The sequence below is a fragment of the Haemaphysalis longicornis genome, unplaced genomic scaffold (assembly GCF_048455015.1).
Source record: "Haemaphysalis longicornis isolate Haplotype H1 unplaced genomic scaffold, Haemaphysalis longicornis Haplotype H1 scaffold_1, whole genome shotgun sequence".
Lineage (NCBI taxonomy): Eukaryota > Metazoa > Arthropoda > Arachnida > Ixodida > Ixodidae > Haemaphysalis > Haemaphysalis longicornis.
The window spans coordinates 32,844,537-32,863,139 of record NW_027526203.1 but is presented as its reverse complement, the minus strand read 5'-3'; the positions used below and the strand labels follow the sequence as shown (position 1 = coordinate 32,863,139).

At 47.4% G+C, this 18,603-nt stretch overlaps 1 protein-coding gene across 1 annotated transcript in view; it reads right to left on the bottom strand.

Moving 5' to 3' along the window:
- LOC144175778 (three-prime repair exonuclease 1-like) overlaps positions 1-18,603 on the bottom strand; it is a 63,186-nt gene that overhangs the window by 31,275 nt on the left and 13,308 nt on the right. The window lies entirely within an intron of this gene.

Sequence of the window (18,603 nt, the reverse complement as noted above, 5' to 3'; positions counted from 1 at the left end):
CACTGATCTTTCTATTTTCGAAGCACACGTGTCTGGTCGAATTTCGGTGTGCACTTGCACTTGGCGCAATGTACGGCAAAATTGCTGCCTGTTCCTTTCTTGTAAGTGCCTGCATGTTCCCGCAGCCGGTCATTCAAACAACGTCCTGTTTGACCCGTGTAGCACCTCCTGCACGGCAGCGGAACGTCGTAAACAGGGTGTCTGGCAAATTGCCTAATTCAATTTCCCTGACTTTTCCATGTTTTCCATGACCATTTTAAACGAAATTCCCTGAGCTATACAACAGGCGCCATTCTGTGGAAATGGTCCGTGAAGCATATAAAAAGCATAGAGAAAACACATTCTATCATAGGGAATTCTATTATAGGGAAAGACATTGTTGCAAGTGCCCTAATTCTCAAAATGCACTTTGATTAACTTCAGTTTGTTGAGTTTGAGGTTTGCTGCCTTCAGTTACGGCTTCAGAGAGTTTATTTCATCTGTCGGGATGGATAGAAGCTTGAAGTTGGGCTTCAGCGAGCACCTTTTGCTTTTTTTTCTTGATTGTCCTGGCTCGACATGCAACGTTAACCGCATGGTGCGTTTTTGCACGCAATTCAGGCACGTTGGCATTGCAAGTCTGATTTTTTGATGCCCGCGTCGACAATTCGCGTGCATGGCAGCTTCTGTCTCACTCAGAAGATGACACGCGTCGCGCGCGGCAGTGGGAGGAGCCTGACGCCTTGCGCCAATGGGGAGCCGCGCGCCTCATGGTGGCACTTTCGAAGCTCTCGAGACAGCCGGCTGGCTTGGCCAGAGCTGTTAGGCTTACCACCCAGGCAGGTATTTCATGGGCGCTTTCACTAGCGGCGCGGATGATGTTTTATAGTAATGTTTTCACCCACGTTATAAGCCCCTTTACCTCACAAGCAACTTCATGCGTGCCTTGCGCGGCATTTTAGAGAGTGCTTAGAAGCGGTTGCTCGAGCCCCCGTCACCACTTCGCGGTTGAAGCCGTCGCTGGTTCCGTGGCAGTGTCAGCGCACCTGTGATGTGCGCAGCGCGTTTTCGTTAGCAGAAAACGCCCCCTGCGGTGCATGCTAAACCATGTCGTGTTCCTTTTTCATTGTGTAATTCTGGCTCCTGATGTCATAAGAAGGAAGTTCTTTCAAGGTTTGCTCTAAAAAAGCACTGCCTTTTAAAATTCGCTGAAAAAAAAAAAAAAAAAAAAAAAAAAAAAAGCACGTTGTGCATGCGATTTGGGCACCACTTACATTGTCCCACTGCGCAAGTGCACCCAGCAACCTAAGCCAGCGACGAGCTGCGTGAACCGCACGGCGAGTTCCTGCACGCGATTTGTGCGCGGTATTTTTACGGCCGCGTCGACGATTTCGTGCCTGCGGTGGCTCCTTTCCTGCACAAGCAAGAGCGTTTGTGTTTTGTGTAGCATTTTAAAGAGCGGTTAGAAGCGGTCGTTGGCGCTACTGCACTACTCTGCGGCCGGTGCTGCCGCCATGTTGCCGGCGCCTGCCGCTCGGCACGCCCCCGCGGGTGGTTTCCACGGAGGCGTCAGCGTGCCTCAGGCGCGCGTGGCGCGTTTTCGCTTGCAGAAAAACCAGAAAACATTTCATGCGGTTCACGCTTTCGTCACGCGCGAACGTGTTGCGTTCGGTAACTTCTTGGGGGCCTCCAACACTAGTTTCCCCTATTCTAAAACTGTGGGCCTCCTCGATTAACCAGCCCTGGACGAGGACTGCCCGCGGACCGGAAGCCTCATAGGAATACATGGGAAAAACGAGCGCCGTATCGCGTCTCAGGCAGTCCGCGGACGATCCGGAACTGATAATCGAGAAGGCCCTGTGTGGGCAGGCCCCGAAATGGTTTTCCCTGACTGGTACTACTTGATTGAAAAATTTCCTGACTTTTCCCGGTGGCTCAAAATTCCCCAACTTTTCCCTGTTTTCCCGGTCGTAGACACCCTGGTAAACGACGCCCAACTTGCACTCCACGAATGGCTTGTCATGTTTTTTTGAGCAAGATCTCACGGTAGTTCCTTCCCCGTTCCCTATGCTGCAGAGCCCACTTAATTTGTTGGGAACACTAAACACCACAGTGATTCCGGCTCGAGCAGCAACTTTTTTCAGTCGGTGAGAGACACCGTGAACGCACGAGATGACTGCTACCTTCCTTTTTTCTTTCTCTTTGTACTCTTCCACAGGTTTGCAGCGGCGGGTTTCCTTCAGCAGTGATTCAAACAATTTGAAAACCATAGGTGTGGGGAATCCTGCTCTTGTCCCCACACCTATGCGTCGCGCACGAATCGCGTGCAAAAATGCTCCTGTAGTGAGCTTGGGTTCCGCGAGTGAGGAGATGAAAGTCCAGAAATGACCGCTCGGCGACGTGGAGGTTAAAAAAAAAGCAGAAAAACGACACGGATTTCTCCACGCAAAAGTAAGAAAAGAAATAAACGAGAACTGTTTTTCAGTGCTCCATTTTTTGGTCTATGTTGGGTCATATGAATTTCGGATGATACGAATATTTTTAGCGGTCCCGTGAGATTCGTATCATCGAGATTTTACTGTAAAGCATTTTTATGAAGGTCCGGCCAGGACCGGAACGTCTCAGTGACACACGACAGCTATTCGAATTCGCTTCGAAAGTATTCGACCCCTTGGACTATTCGCTTCGAACTAAAATATCACTCTTCGCACAAGCCTACATCTAAGCTTCACGGTCACCTGGGTGGATTTTCCGACAATGTGAAAGTATCGCCACGGCCTCCACGATCAGCTGTCGGCGGCACGCCGTTGCTCCGGCAGTCCCAATCGCCCGGAGAGAGCATAATTCCGAAGAGGCCGTTTCACCGTTTTCCACCGCACCACGGCGCGCGGAGTCGATGGTTGAAACAAAAGCCGTGTATGCTGCAGCGCTCCTCGAAACGGCGTTTCGTCAACTTTCGCGCTTCGTATCGCAATAAAAAGAAAGCATACCTGATGTCATGTATGCAAAGCGACTCATAGAACCTGATAATGCATTTATTTTAGCTAGGATTGCAGCTATGCTTGGCGCATGACGCCCTCGACACACGGACAATATTCGCTGCTAGCAATAGAAAATCTCTGGCGCTTAACTAACATTCAAAACGCTTCGATAACACTTTATACAATCTGCATGGTCAATGCAGTTCAGTAGAGTGCGGGCCGCGATCGTGTCATACCAACGACGTAAGGCTGTGCTCTTATCTAGCCTTCGAATTAATGCTTGTTGTGTGGAAGGCAGTCATGGACACGTCACCGAAAAAAAAGTAACAGTGTTACAGTTAGTTACCTAACCCAAAAAGGTAACTCTGTAACAGTTGCAGTTACGAAGTCTCCAAAAGTAACTAGTTACAGTTACAGTTACTGTAAAAAAGTAACGTTGTTACTTTTCAGTTACTGTATGAAACTAATTATTAGATAACAAGATTTAGCTTATTAAATAGAAACGTACGAAGGCATGGGGGCCCAGGCAGCGGTTGCACTTGCTCTGTGTCAACAAAAATGGCTGCTAAACACTTAGAAAAAGTACGAACGCGGAGGCCGAACTTATACTATACCGAGCTCGAGGACAAAACAAACGAAACAATCATCGACTAAATTTATTTTCACCTACAGTGTTGTCGCTTGACCGCCTTGCATAGTGAGGGCGAAGGAAAAAAAGGGAATGGGGATGGTGGATCACCGGAAGGCCCTTTGGAGGAAAAGGGAAACGGACGTGGGAGTACTTCGGTTGTCGAGGTGTTTTTGAAAGATACTAAAAAAAGCGCTGCGCTAGCATTTTATTTCGTACTTGTCATCGGAGACGGGGACCAATTTGAGCTATTGCCGTAACGACGCTTGTTCGTAGGCCCTCAGAGTCGTCCACCCGCCCCAACCCCCAGCTACCCCCACCCCCGGAATGAGCCAAGGTTATTTCCAAAGGGAATAGAAACTGAACTGGACGCTTTACTGCTTTTTCCTGCGCCCCCTGTCCTCACAAAGGCGATTTTTGTCGCCTCGACCGGGCAACAGTGTTCTCCCAATCCCAGCCTTTCACAGCAACCACGTCCCCGATACCAGAGCCCGCTCCCTTCGTTTGCTTTGAGGCTTAGGCCGAACGAAGCTCGCCCAAGTATTCTTTGCGCCAAACATTCAGAAATAGATGTATCTACAGTATTCGTTTCTGCCCCAGCTCTGGAAACGAAGTTGCGAGGCTTTCCAAGAATATTTTCTTGTGCAGCGGCAGTGTGGTCAGGCGTCTGCCGGCCAAGATGCTGGGTGGTGTGTCGGGGTCATCGTATGCGTGAAGGGCCGTGGAATTCATTACTTCCTCGACCTCGTTCGGGCACCGTTGACAGCACGACGAAGCCTCTAGACCAGTGGTTCCAAACATGGCCAGGGGTCTCAAAAGCGCACAGTGGTCGCAAGCAACCGCGACTTGTGAATCGAACACTCTACAGTGCGCACAGGGCTGGACGAGCGCGGGGACGCCGAGAGACTCCCCGCGGCGTTTTATGACGCCACAAACGGGGCTGCACGTCGCCAGAGTCCTTCAATGCTTTACTGGTCACGAAACTGCTCCGTAACTCAATGGGAGAGCTTCATATGCTGCGTTTGGCCGCCGCGCGGTGACGCCACCCTCTCACTGAGGTCACTCCTCGGGCGGCGTTGCGCTGGCTCGAACGGCGTAGCCGCGGCGAGTTGTGTTTGTTTTGTGGGCGAAAAAAATGTAACGTGCATATCGCGCCCTTGTGATGCGATTTAAGTAGTGCAACGACGATGCCGAACATGTGTTCCGTCCCGGGATGTCATTCCTTGTACAACGATACCACAGAAAATGTTTTCTTGTTCTGTTGACCGAGCGTCGGGGAGCTGCGTGAGAAATGAAGGCGCGCCATTCCAAGGCAAGCAAAGGGAGATTTCAGCTTCGATTATGAGCGTGCGACAGTGTGTGGAAATGCACTGTGTGTGAGAATGGAAAAATCAATGTACCCTTTTGAGAGCATCGCGGACCTAGAATTGTACAAGGCTCACTTAAAGCCGGATTTTTGTCATATCAGTGAGGTTGTAGCGGTGCTTCATTAGCTGTTTGCAAACTTTTATTACCTTGCGTTCACGCTCGCGTGTAAAAAAGCTTTGGGACGTCCTTGTGCTTTTACTTTTCATATTTCCGCGAATTATCCCTTAGGATTCGTTTTGTTTGTTTTGTAACCGCGCGTGGCTGATTCCGGTTTCTTATCTGGCGTTTCAAACGGAGCGCCCGTTTGCTCAGTCGTACGTCCCGTCGGGCAATATTGTTTGATATGAAAAGGGTGCAACCTTGTCGCTAACTTGATTTTTTGCTTCTTCGACGATGTTCTCGATCGTATTTTCATGGATTTGAAATTAATAACGTTCCGATAGTAATGCATGCATAGCAAACTCCACGCAACTCACTTTATCGATCATTGCACGTCACACTGCGGCCTGCTTCTTCGACGTTTGTGTTACATTCTAGTCTTTTGCAGAGCAGGAGCTCGCTAGTGCACTGCGTTCAGAAAAGCTTTGCGTCGTCTTGGCTACGTGGCAATATTGTTTCCTCCGTGTGCTGCACATTGCAGCACAAAAAAATAAACTTTTGTACACTGGACCACGCTCCTTTGTCTCCCTTCGTAACATTGAAATTTTTTGTTGCGTGTGATAAAATCAGTTTTATTGTTCTTTTTTCGCTTCCTGTTGTTGCAAGGATTGCAAAGCGTGGAAGCGGAAAGACACATGGCGCAACATATATCTCTTCGTGTTTTGCTCCGTCGCGTTTCTGCAGCGTTTTTAGATGTTCTCAAGTATGTACCCACTCATCGAAACGACAATACTATTGAGCTATCTCTTTTATCGTTCTGTGCATTCCAGAGCAATCAACGGATTCATTGCGCGTAGTCTGAACGACACGTACTTGGTTTCTTTCAGTTTTTTTTTTGTATTATCGATAGGCCCGCAGCAGTCCGTGACTACGCAGCTACCGTATGTGTGGTATTTACAACTTTTGCTCTAAGGAAAGAAGCAATAGAGATTTAAAAATCCGTAAACACGAAGGCGCAGCGCGCAGAAGCCGTTGCCGTTCGCGGCCGAAGTCTACGGTAATTTACTTCGAAAAATAAAACCCCATTGAAGCCAGGTGATATACACAACGACTGGACTATTCATCGCTAACTACTACGAAAAAAGCACACTTAATCAGCGCGCAGACACCAAAAGCAGCGAGCGTTTGCACGCCAAGAGCTGGCCAATACGCCGCACTCGCGGCGGCTGGGATGCCCTTCGTGCGGCTGTGGCGCCTGTAGTGGCGCGCGCGGTCCCTATATGAAACGAGCGCCGAAGTTTCGTGACCAGTAAAGCATTGAAGGACTCTGACGTCGCTAATGAGAAGGCAACGCATTGACTGGAGTTTTCCAGGCTTCCGTGAAAGTGCAAAGGATTCAGTACTTTGTGCAGTGTTTGTGGATGTTTTTTCCCTGTTCGCCTTTGTGTCAAACACTTACTGCGCTCCAGATGTGGCGAAAATGGTGCAGCCGCGCATTGTACTCTGAGTTCTGGTGTCAACATGCACCCACGTGCACTTAGGTGCGTGTCGCGGCGTTAATTATGGTCCGGGTGAGAGTGACATCGCCCTGCTGAGGGAAATACTGCAGCTCATTCCGAGCCCTTTAAGCCCTTCGAGCCCTTAGCTGACCACCTGGGACACCATGCACATGTGCACGCCTAAACATTTCTAGTCCAGCTGTTTTTCACCCATGCGAAGGGAGTGAGCTGGCATACATGAAGTAGGCGAAGGTTCTGCAGAAGAAAGTCTGAAAAAGTGAAAAGCGCGAACTGTACATTGGCCATCAACGAGTGTTGCTGTTGGATAATTTTTTATAGAAATGAAGTAACCAACGGTATTTCTTGTAAGTTACTCCATAAAAAAGTAACAGTGTTACAGTTACAAGTTCCTCTAACTTAAAAGTAACTACAGGTTTTCCCACTCAATTTATTCCAATTGCCATACAATCAAGCGCCAGCCAATTTAATCCAAATGCCATCTAATTTAATCCATGGTGCCAGCGAATTTAATACAAGTGCCAACCAATTTAAATCCAGCTGTCCGAAGGTTGTGCAGGGGTGTTTTGTGCGAGTTAGGCACAGCATTGCGGACTTTGTTGCGTGTTGTGTGGTAAAAATGTGGTGTTTCTTGATCCATTATGTGCAAAATATCTTATGCAAACAGCTTAATATACATTTACTAACACGCACAGACCGTTGCTGTGAGCTGCTCGTCTGCGAGAGTGCCATCAATAACACACGTCAGAAGTATCGTCTGATCTTCGCGTAACAATGCATTCAGAAGCTCTTTCGATAAAGACACGTCCCTTAAATGCCCTTTGCAATCTGATTTTCAGTAATTGAATGCTTTTGTGTAGCGTTAAGCATTATTTACGAATTATATCATCTGCGAGATCATCGAAAACATCGCCTGCTGGCAACAGAAGTGTCGTCTGCTCGCGTAAAAATACGCTGGCAAATCTTCTGGGGTAACAATACGCGAGCAGCACAGACGATCAGCACACGCCACCAACGGATCAAACAAGACTGCTCTCCCGGCCTACAGATGTTAGTAAATGTCCATTAAGCTGCGCGCATATATTTTGCACAAAAGGCATCAAGGAACACCACGTTTTCATAACACCACACGCATCCTCAAAGCCCGCAAAGCTGCACCTAATTTCGCACAAAACACCCCTGAACAACCTTCAGAGAGCTGAATTAAATTGGTTGGCACTTAGATTAAATTAGATGGCGTTTGGATTAATTAGATGGCACTTGGATTAAAGTGGCTGGCCCTTGGATTAAATTGTATGGCGATTGGATTAAATTGAGCGGGAAAACCTGTAGTTACAATTACAAGTTACTGAAAAAAGTAACTAGTTACCGGTAACACGTTACTAGTAACTAGTTAGCGCCCAAGACTGTTTTTAGGATTAACACGTTTAAGGAGTACTACACTGAGCTATAGCCTCAAAGATGCGGCAATCTGTTTTACACATGCGCGTTAAGCAAGTTACGGTTTCAATTTCAGTTGTAACAAAGAAAAAAACTTGAAGTCAGATGCACCCCGATTTCATTGTATTTTTAAACGTATTTCGGTGGCCACAGGCAAGCCCAATTTTGCCTATTTTGGAATGAATAGCCACGACATTTAAATTTTCAATTACTGATTTTGAAGCACATCCACGTGTTAATTAAGCAATGATGAAAGCTTTCATGTTTGCTTTGGACAATATCCACTTATATGTACACACTAAAACTTGGAAACCAAATGTGTACTGAACGATCGTCCAAGAGCTGCATAGTTGGATGAACATCTACTTACAAACCACAATGCACTTATATTCACAAATGTACGCTTTCAAGGCATCTGCATGTCTTGACAAACAGAACAGTTCACACATGAAGCACTTTAAGATGCAGGGGCTTGGAAACTAGTTTTTTGCGGAGTACGTATTCCGCAAAAAACTGGTGACAGTTGCACCAAAATTGGTAAGCAGTGGCCTCACAAACTTAGCCATCACTATGGACAGAGTGGTTGTAGCATGTTCATCATCCCTTGCTGGGCATGTGAACAGAGGACAACGTTTTAGATTACGCAAAATCAGTGCTTTGTATGCACAAGCAGCACGCGCTTTATCAGCATTTGGATATATAGCAGCTGCAGCTGTTTTCAAAGAGGCCCGTCCTTCCTCCACGACAATATCCTAGACTTGTCCGTAGGAAAAATAAACAAAAAAAGCTGGCGACAACAGTGTTTGCAAAATCATTTGAGTTTGACAGCACAACCTACATAAAACTCCTCATAAGATTTTCTGCGTTGTGGGGGGCAACCGAATGCCTGTAAAGCTGCTTTCTTTGGATAGTGACAGTGTGCCTGTTATTTAGAGAAAACTGCATAAAGAATTATGAATTATACCACCGTAAATGGCGGCTAACTGTCTTAGCTAAGTTGCATGCCGCAAAAAACGAATAAATTAAAACCTTGTAGTAAATGAAAAAAGCATGTGCGCAAGAATATAATCAGTAGGCTGCATAACAGGTGTTACCTGAACGAGGTATCAAACAAAAATATAACAATGTTCAATTTTTAAAAATAACTGGCAAAAATCAAACACGGCACTAATATAAAAATGCAATCACAGCTCTCAATTGTTGTGCATAACCCACCGTATGCGGAAATAAAAATTTAACAGATGTTCCAACAAGCAGCAAGCACCCGATAACGCTGTCGCCTAAAACTTTTCACACCAAAATTTCCGCGCACCTGAATGTACGCACTGAAACGTCCTGCACTGAAATGTCCTGCACCGATCAAGCGCAACAATCACAACGCGATTAACTTTTCGCCGTACAATGACATACGGTATTTACACGATTGTAAGTCGACTTGAATGTAGGTCGACCCCCAAAAATTGCATCTCTCAAAAAAGAAAAAAAGAAAAATGCGAGTGCCGCCTAGAAAATCGTATCACAAAGAGAAGCTCTTCCGTCAACCCACACGGCGGCTCTCTTCAAGAGCCGTGCGCTCGCGGTATGCGCGGTAGACGTTAAAAAAGAAAAGCTTTTGTATAAGCACCCGGAATAACCATGCGCTATAGTGTACTAGAATTGGGAAGTGTGTCGTTCCGGCGCCGAACAATGGGAGCGGAGGGGTCACTGCTGCGATTTTCATCGCGGCGGGCCAGTAGGGGCGCCACCAGCAAGAGGGATGCTACAGCGACTGCAGCAGCTACGGCTGCCGGCCTAACAATACGTTGCAGTGGCGCTCGCATGTTTCGTTATAGGTGCGTAGTGGTTAAAATTTGAACGGCTCTTTAGAACCTACGACTAATAATGTGCTCGTCATGGGCTAGTGCAGTGGTGACGTGAACCAGGGAGACGGCGGAACGACGGCGAGACAGGCGCGACCGCGTGCGTTTTGTGCCCAACTGTAATAGCGGCCATCGGTCGTGCTAAGAAGCGCGATCCCTGTTTCGAGTTCTGGCTGATGCCAATAAATGCGAAGCACGGTCACGAGTTATCAACAGAGCCGACAGAGACCTTGACAACACACATGCGGTTTGCAATCTGCACTTTGAGTCGCAGTTCATTGATCGGACAGCCAAGACAACTATTAATGGTAAAGGTGTTGAGATTCATCAAGAGATATTACTCGAGACCAACAGCAACTAACATAATATTCAGCGCTCAGCATCGTTCCCGGTTTCCCGATCGACATTGTAATTTACCTAAAAAGGCGGAAAGGTGTCGAATATTTGTGAACACCATGCTTCCCGCACGCGAGCGTAACCGGAAAAAACAAAACCAAGCAACACAATCCGCGCATGCACTTGCTTCCATTTACCGTGTTTTTTAGAACTTGCGGCAATGTATGAACTTGACCCGTATGTTTACTTATGTCAACACACCATGCTGATGATTGTTTCTGCGTGTCACTCAATTTTGTTAACACTGGTATATTTCCTCATGGTGCATGCGAACAGTGAATGCTTGTAGCTTTTTTGCAGTTTATGCCGCTACTGTTATTTTATAACTTGTGTCTCGTGTACGCACAGCGGAGCCCCCCCCCCCTCTCCGCCCACCCCCCTGAAAAAAAATGAGCCCAGGGTCCTGGGCATCCCGCGGACTATAGGGACGTAACCACCGAGGACAAAATGCAAGTCGCCCACTTGTAAAGTTCATTACTACTACTACTACTACTACTACTACTACTACTTCATCCCAGGTGCATGCAAGGGGGCTAGCTTCACCTAACATCAAATAATTATTTTGCAGTCTCTGAGCCAACTACCTTTAATGTATTCTCTCGACACGACAATCTGGCACTTTACAATTTCCCTAGAAAAAAATGAGCATAATATTAAGAAGAAAATGCTTTTTTTTATTATTTTCATTGGTGCTTAGTTGTGCGTTTGCTTGTAATGTAATGTAATGTAATTGCAAAGTTTATATGGTTTTTCTTTCTCTCGAAGCACACAGTCTAAGGGCTAGCGTCAGAACTGCAGCTGCTTCCCAATTGCGTGCGCCGTTTGAAGCAGCCGAAATGCGCCTGCCACGGACAACGCGATGCAGCCCGCCTCAGCGGTGAGTGCTCCGCGCGTCACGAGATGGCACTGCATGTAAGAGGGATGCTGTTCGGAGCGGGTTGGGAGAGGAGGGTGTCATCGCTGAGGCGACCCGTTTTGCGCCCGTGCACGACACACTTCCCAATTCTAGTACACTATATATGCGCTGTGGGTTGAGCGGGACGAATACATTCGCTGCGAGATGACAACCATCGAAACAACCGGCAGCGGCCACTGCCGCATGATACCAAAATAAACATGGCGGCTACGTTGGCACCCTGCATTGAATCAAGGGATTCGCTAATGCTCATTTTGTTTATTAGAGACAAATAAAACGCTTCTTGACACGTTTTTGCACGCGATTCGTGCGCGTCGGCATTGCGCGGGCGACTTTTTGACGCCCGCGTCAACGATTCCACGCGCGCGGCAGCTTCTACTGCTTCTGTTCTACCTCGGTATGACGCGTGACGAGCGCGGCAGTGGGAGGAGCCTGACTACTTGCCCCAATGGGGAGGCGCGCTCCTCATGCCGGCAGTTTGAAAGCGCTCGGGACAGCCGGCTGGCGCCGCTGGAGATGTTTAGGCTTACCACGGTTGGCGGTTATTTGATTGGCGCTTTCCCTAGCGGCGCGGATGATGCTTTATAGTGTCGTTTTCGACCGCATTATCAGCTCCTTTCCTGCACAAACGCCTTCGTTTGTGCCTTCAGTGATATCTTAAAGACCGGTTAGAAGCGGTCGCTGGAGCTACGCGCACCTCTTCGCGGCTGGTGACGCCGCCATGTTGCCGCCGCCGATCACGTAGCGCGCGCGGGTGGCATTCGCTGCAGCGTGAGCGCGGCGCATTTTCGCGAGCAGAAGACGCCCCATGCGGTTCACACTTTAGACCATAAACATGGGAATGAGGGTGCAAAGCTGTCCCCACCTCGTAGCACCCCTGATTTCTCGTTTCTCTTGCCGTTACTGGCGGTAGACGGTTCGATTACGATTCTAAGTCGACCCCCCAACTTTGGATTGTCAAGTTTGAAAAAAAAAAGGGTCGACCTACAATTGTGTAAATATGGTATCTTGGTTTCAGTGCTATTCCTCGAAGCTTCTGAGACAAGCCGACTTCATGACCTGGTCGTTCAGTCAGTCAGCTCAACAAAAATAAAGATGCAACACAGCTACGCGAATTCTGGCAGCGAAGACACACAGCAACTCAGGCCCCGCAAAGCCATCGAAAGGAGTCGGTGCAAGCTGCCGAACCATCGGCTAACACCACCACCTCGCGGCGCGTTGCAGAGTTAGCCAAATTACAGGATTTTGCTGGGGAACGTGGCGAATGGGACGGCCCAAGCAACGGCGTGCCGCCGGCCATGGTATCGCCAGAGTCCTTCAATGCCTTTCTGGTCATGAAACTTCACCGTCACGCTATGGGAGAGCTTCATGCGCTGCCCAGGGAGGCCGCGCCGCAGCGCTGGTGTTGATCGGAGGGCAGCCGTGGGCGTGGTCAGAGCGCGTTAGGCAGGGAACGGACCACGGAGTAAGATAAAACAGATGCTCGCCGCCTTATCAGCAGTGCGCTTATGCTTTACGTGTCGCAGGCCGCTGAAATGGACTTATTTTATGAGTGGTGAAAAAATTTGGTACGAACGGGCATGCTGCTCTTGCGTTCCTGCCTGCCGGTCTGGTTACAGAGCAGCGGCGGCCGCCCGATGCCCTCCGATCTGCGGTGACGCCCCTCGCGGTAGCCTTTGTCCCCGTACGAAACTTGGCCGGGAGTTTCATGACCAGAGAAGCATTGAAGGACTCTGGTATCGCCAACAAATCCACAGACAGCCCAAAGGTGAATAATGCCTTCCCTTGACTGAGGTTAAAGACAGGGTTACAATGTGCATAGGAGATGGCCAGAGAGAAGCAGGGGCCTCAACTGTACATGTCACAGGAATGATATGCTTCTCATACTTAAAGCTGAAACGAGCAAACATGTGCCCCAACATTCACTAGCATAAACCGAAAAAAAGTCAAAGAAGCAATCAGAGTGACGTGCACCGTCGAGAGTTGGCATATCGAAAGCCCAGCGTTTTGGTTTGCATGCATTTTATCTCGAAGCACCTTCCTTTACAGGCACATCAAAATCAGATTGGGATCATTGTCGACCAAATCAGATCAGTCTAAGTGAGTTCACTCGGAAGACAGGAAAGGGCAGCATAATCGATGCACGATACTGTTCACACTAAAAAACAGCGCAGAGACGAGGACGGAAGTGACAAACTAGAGCGCTGACGAACAACTGAAGTACATGGTGACGTTTCGCGGCAAGAAACAGAGATCTTGGAGGTTTTCTCAGCGGTTCTGACGATGTTCGACCTGACTAGTGAGTCGGCAGATGGCGGGAAGTTGAGGTTTCTCGACCTAGAACTGACTTTATGTCTGCTGGGAATACACTCCAAGATCGCAAAAAGGCCTACTGCCATCCAACTCGGCCCACTCAAAAGTGGTAAAACGTGGCATTGCTGTTGCAGCTATAACGAACTCAGTAGTAAGATCCTGTCCGCACTACATGACGAAGAGCTTAGGCACCCAAATCAAGAGACTCAGTGAAGCAGGTTACCCGGTTCATATGTTGCAAAGCTCCGCAGAAAACGTTCTGCAAAGGGTCAACACTAACATGGCAAAAAACCGGCCGCAAGAAGAAAGGCCCAAGGGCCGCTTAAACGTCATACCCTACGTCCACGGGGTATCGCATCGGGGTATCGGCAGGAGCAAGGACGGTTTTTTCAGCGCCCAACAAACTGGCGTCTGTGTGCCAAGGTAAATAGCAACGACAGCCCAAGAGCCGTATGTGAGAAGAACCATGAAACCCAGTTTGTGAAATGTGTGGACAATGTGGTGTACAAAATCCCACTTTCATGCGGACGAGTTTGCCTAGGCCAGACTGGTAGATGCCTAAATGATTGCCTTAGAGAACATGCTTACACCATGCGCACGGGAATGGACAGCAATCTTGCTATGCATTTCAAGAAATGCGAGAAAAGTGTGACTGCCCCACAAAGTTGAAAGAAACTCGCGTTTTGAAACGATAATGAGACACTCGGAGGCCTCACTGATTGGCATTTGTGGGGAACAACGTGGGCACGCCATCGATTGCCCTTTTGGAACAAGTTGTAGCATACTTAGCCAGTGGAATCTGACTTGTACTAGATAGATAGCAAGCCTGACACTTCAAGTCCGATTGTTTTATCCTTGATGTAAGCTTCCATTGCATATTTGGAGTGATATCTTAAGGGGGGACGCGGCTTTCAACTGCGGAAAAATGACCAAAACATCGTTTTTTTGAAACCCGCATATTCGGCTTCTATGTTTCCTATTCTATGCGTCTGCAAAGTTTTTACGCTGAAAAGCGTCGCAAAGTGGCATAAAAAAATACTTTTGTCAGGCGCGGCGACAAACTATCAGCGCAAAAGGGCGAAAAAACGGCAATTTTCGGAGCGCTCTATCTCCGCAACGGTGCCACCGGGCGCGGCCATTTTGATATGGTTAGATTGGCCGAGCGATCGTCTTTCCAGTTCCGCTCGTCTCTTTTATCTTCGTTCATTCACAAACGCACAAACGGCAGAAAAGAAACGACGCACAAACGAAGCTGGAAATAGATGCTGAAGCGCTATTGGTCCTCCGGTCGGGGCGCAGAACGACGACCCTCCTGATTGGATGTCACGGGCGCAACGCAAGATGGCGGCCGCCTGAGCTGCGTAGCGAGCGGTTCGAGTTCATTTTCGCCGCTTTGCTCGGCCGAGTTTCTGTTCAATCTATGGTATTAAACACGGACGTTATCGCGGTGGGAATGCCAGAGATAACGAGCCAGATTACGGGAAGTTGTGTGGCTCGAAAGGAGGAGGTCATCGAACGCTTCGTGGTGCGCGTGACTCTACCGTCGCCAGACCCCGGAGGGTGATGCGGTGTGCGCGCTTGCGATAGCGGTTCGTGAAGTGAACTTTTAGTCTTGTTTGCGATGTTTACACGCTTAGTTATTGCTGTGTTTTGACTGTGGGCTCGCTAGCCTTGAGAAAGAAACGGTCAACGCGTCAAGCGCTGCGGCGCGCGCGGCATAGCCGACGCGCATTGGAGCAGCACATGACTACGCAAACGGTTACGATTGAACGCCAGTAGTTGTAATTAAAGCCTGCGACGTTAGATTTAATCTTAAAAGCGACCTTACCAGCCATATCAGGTATAATTAAAGTTAAATATGTCGCGGTAAGCGTGCGCTGCGATGCGCGCGAGCCATATCGCCTTTATTGCGCAACGTTTCCCGTGCACTTGTAATTTTCATGCAAACAGGTTTGAGTTAGTAATATAGGAATAAAAGTATGTTCTCTGCATTAAAAATGTACGTTACTGTTGCAGCATTTAACAGTGATTTTTTAGGGAAATTATTGATACCATTGCTTAGGGCATACTGGCTTTGCTTCTAGAAATATTGGATGCCTTGAATGTCAAAAGTAGTAAAAAAATATGCTCTTGCATTGAAGTTGGAAGTTATGCAGAATACTCTACCAAGCTTCAAAGTAGCTCATTTTCATCCTTGTGGTATGCAAACTTTTGGCAATGAACACCTGCACGTATGAGTACTAAGTTGCGTGCCAGGCAAGATGATAAAACATTAAAAAAAGCCAAAAATGTTCAAATTTAAGTAAAAAAAATGCTAAACTTGTTGCCATGGTGACAACACTGCAAAAGGAGGCTGTTCAGTGCGATACAGCCAACCAGCTAACCTACTTTGCATTGAAAGCCCATTGAAACCCATCTCCCCCTTGGTTTAGTCTGCAAAGTGGGGTATGTACTCTTCACGGAGGAACTGAAAATGATGTTTTCTGGAAAGAAAAAGGCTGTAAAAGGCACTCCAATTTCAAGGCAAGGCATTCCAGAAGTCCCATGTTCAAAAGGACATGAAAGGCTTCAGCCGTGACAACTTTTGATAAGTGAAACCTATGTTGCAACTTCGGAAGCCGTTTTCTCAAAACAGTTTTTTTTGCCACCTCCGTCGCTTGTACCAGGGATTTTTTTGTGACCGCTGGGTCTATTTTGATTTCGTTTCTTGCATTACATTCCTTGATGAACAGTTCAGGTCGTGACACTCTTGCTTTTCCAGATTTGTTTTTTGTGATTTTTTTATTCAAATACAGTTAAACCTCGATATAACGAAGTCGTACTTGGGGCAGCAAATTTCGTTAAATCGAGAATTTCGTAAAATCGAGGTTTCGATTTTACAGTTCATTTAACCAGTTATTGGGGTTTTAACACTTTGGCCCTCGCCAGGCAACAACTGCTATGTAGTTACCTCTCCAATTAAAGCGAAATTTGTACTAAAACTGGCCGCGAAAATTGTGTGAATTAAGAGTTTCAACACTTGGGCAATGGAAATCGGATAGCCGACGGTAGTTCATGTGTCATCGTAAAACCGGTGCTTTTTCCGCAACGCCTCATTAAATATGATAGCAGACTAGGTTTCCACTTTTTCTTTTTTCATTTCGGTCACTACTAAATGCCGCTGTTAGTCAATTGAACTCGCGTCCATGTCCCGTGAACTTCACCCCGCCGAGGTGCTCGTTCGAATTTACGCCTCTTTTCGTCCATTCAGTGGTAGGCTTAGGCGCGGCGGGCCAACAGCGGAAGGCTGCTATGAAACTTTCGAAAGACTTTTTTCATGTACAAGGGCTCCGCAGTATGGGCGCGTGATTCAACCACAACACTCGAGATAAAACCATGACTGCGAGTTGAGCGGAGTACACGCGGACCGCTTCACTGTGTGGAGCAGCGCTTACGTGATCCGGAAAGCGGAAAGCTTACATAAAAAATCTTCCGGCCAAATTCGATTAAGCAATTACTTTTATGCCCACTGAGCCCTTACGAAACTGATTTCTCCGCACCGCAGCTGTCTAATGAACGCTGGTGAAACGAAGATGACCACGTTCAAAGAGAGCAAGTTATTGCCACCAGCACTCGATGTTCAAGCTGTAGTGAAGAAGTCCGTAAGCAGTGCTAGGCGTTTCTTGACCAGGGCGGGCTTTACGTGACGCTCGTATGCTGACAGCGCTAACAAGGTCTTAAACATTCGTGCGCACCTGCGTGCCTCCGCAGAACATCGATGGCATCCATCACACTTCGGTGGCTGTCAGTTTCACCGAGCTTCCTCAGGCTCTTGTTCGGAACACTTTTCTTTCTCTTGGAGTGCTCATGCTGCTTACAAGACACCTAACGATGCACGAACAAAATATTAATTTGGTTATCAGCGAGCACAACCTAGCGCAGCAGCACCGTGAGCAATGACGCGTAGAAAAAAAAAAGCTTGAAGTAGGCTTCGGTAGCCTAAGCATAGAGGGCGCTGGCGTAGGCAACGATGGAGCCGTCAAAATAGTGGCTGCACTATTAAACCGTCTATGACCGCTAGCGGTTTGTGCAGCTTCGTTCTTCGCTTTTAATTGTTGTTAACCGTAGATTTCACCGCTTTTCTTTCATTTTAGCCTTCAAGAGTCAATTTGAGTACTGAATTTTTTCAATGTAGGGCCTGAGAGGCAAAATAAAACGTGCCTCGACCGGAATTTCGTTCTTCCTTTCTTGCCGTGACTTCGTTAAATCGAAAGCGCCGCACAAAATTACTTCGTAAAATCGAGACAAAAATACATGCATTTAGCAAAATTTTGTTAGAAAACTTGAAAAAATTCGTTATATCGCGAATTTCGTTAAATCGAGGTTCGTTATATCGAGGTTCAACTGTAATCGTTCACAGTCAACATGCCTATTGCACATTAACCTCTAAAAAAATTAAAACTAAAAAACATTCTGTTGTAAAAAAAAATTCTAAAACTGTCACGACCTCGTCCATTCATTTGGGAATGCAAAGCACTTCGAACAAGTTTTCTATCGTGTTTTATAAGCCGCTCAAGCTCGGTACAAGCGGAACAGAAAGAAAATTTAATACATAAAAAAGTTTTCAAAATATTAGTTTGAAATTTTTATGGTGTTATCACGGAAGCATTTCCAGTTGCTGTGCTAATTTTCATCAAAATCCACAAAGAAATAAAAAAGTTGATTTTGAAAGCCACGTCCCCCCTTAAACTTGAACAGGCGCATGCTTGCAGCCAGTGGTTTTCCATGTATTTAATGTTGTGTAATAAAATCGTACTTCAGTTGTTCGTCAGCGCTCTAGTTTGTCACTTCTTCCGTCCTCGTCTCTGTGCTGTTTTATAGTGTGAATAATGTGTACCCAACTAGCCCAACGTCAAGCCTTAGCACGATACTGTCACAAGTGTGCGAGGCTGGGGTGTGGCAATGAACCGTCAAGCGAGAGGGCGCACAGCAATGTACTTGGTCAGCAACTGCCGAGTCCGATCAGCCTGTTTTTCTACACCCCTTATAACAGGCCCATAGGAAGCCTTAACCCTGGTGCACGCAGTTCCCATGCACTCAGATGACACCAGACTCCACATTTGTTCCA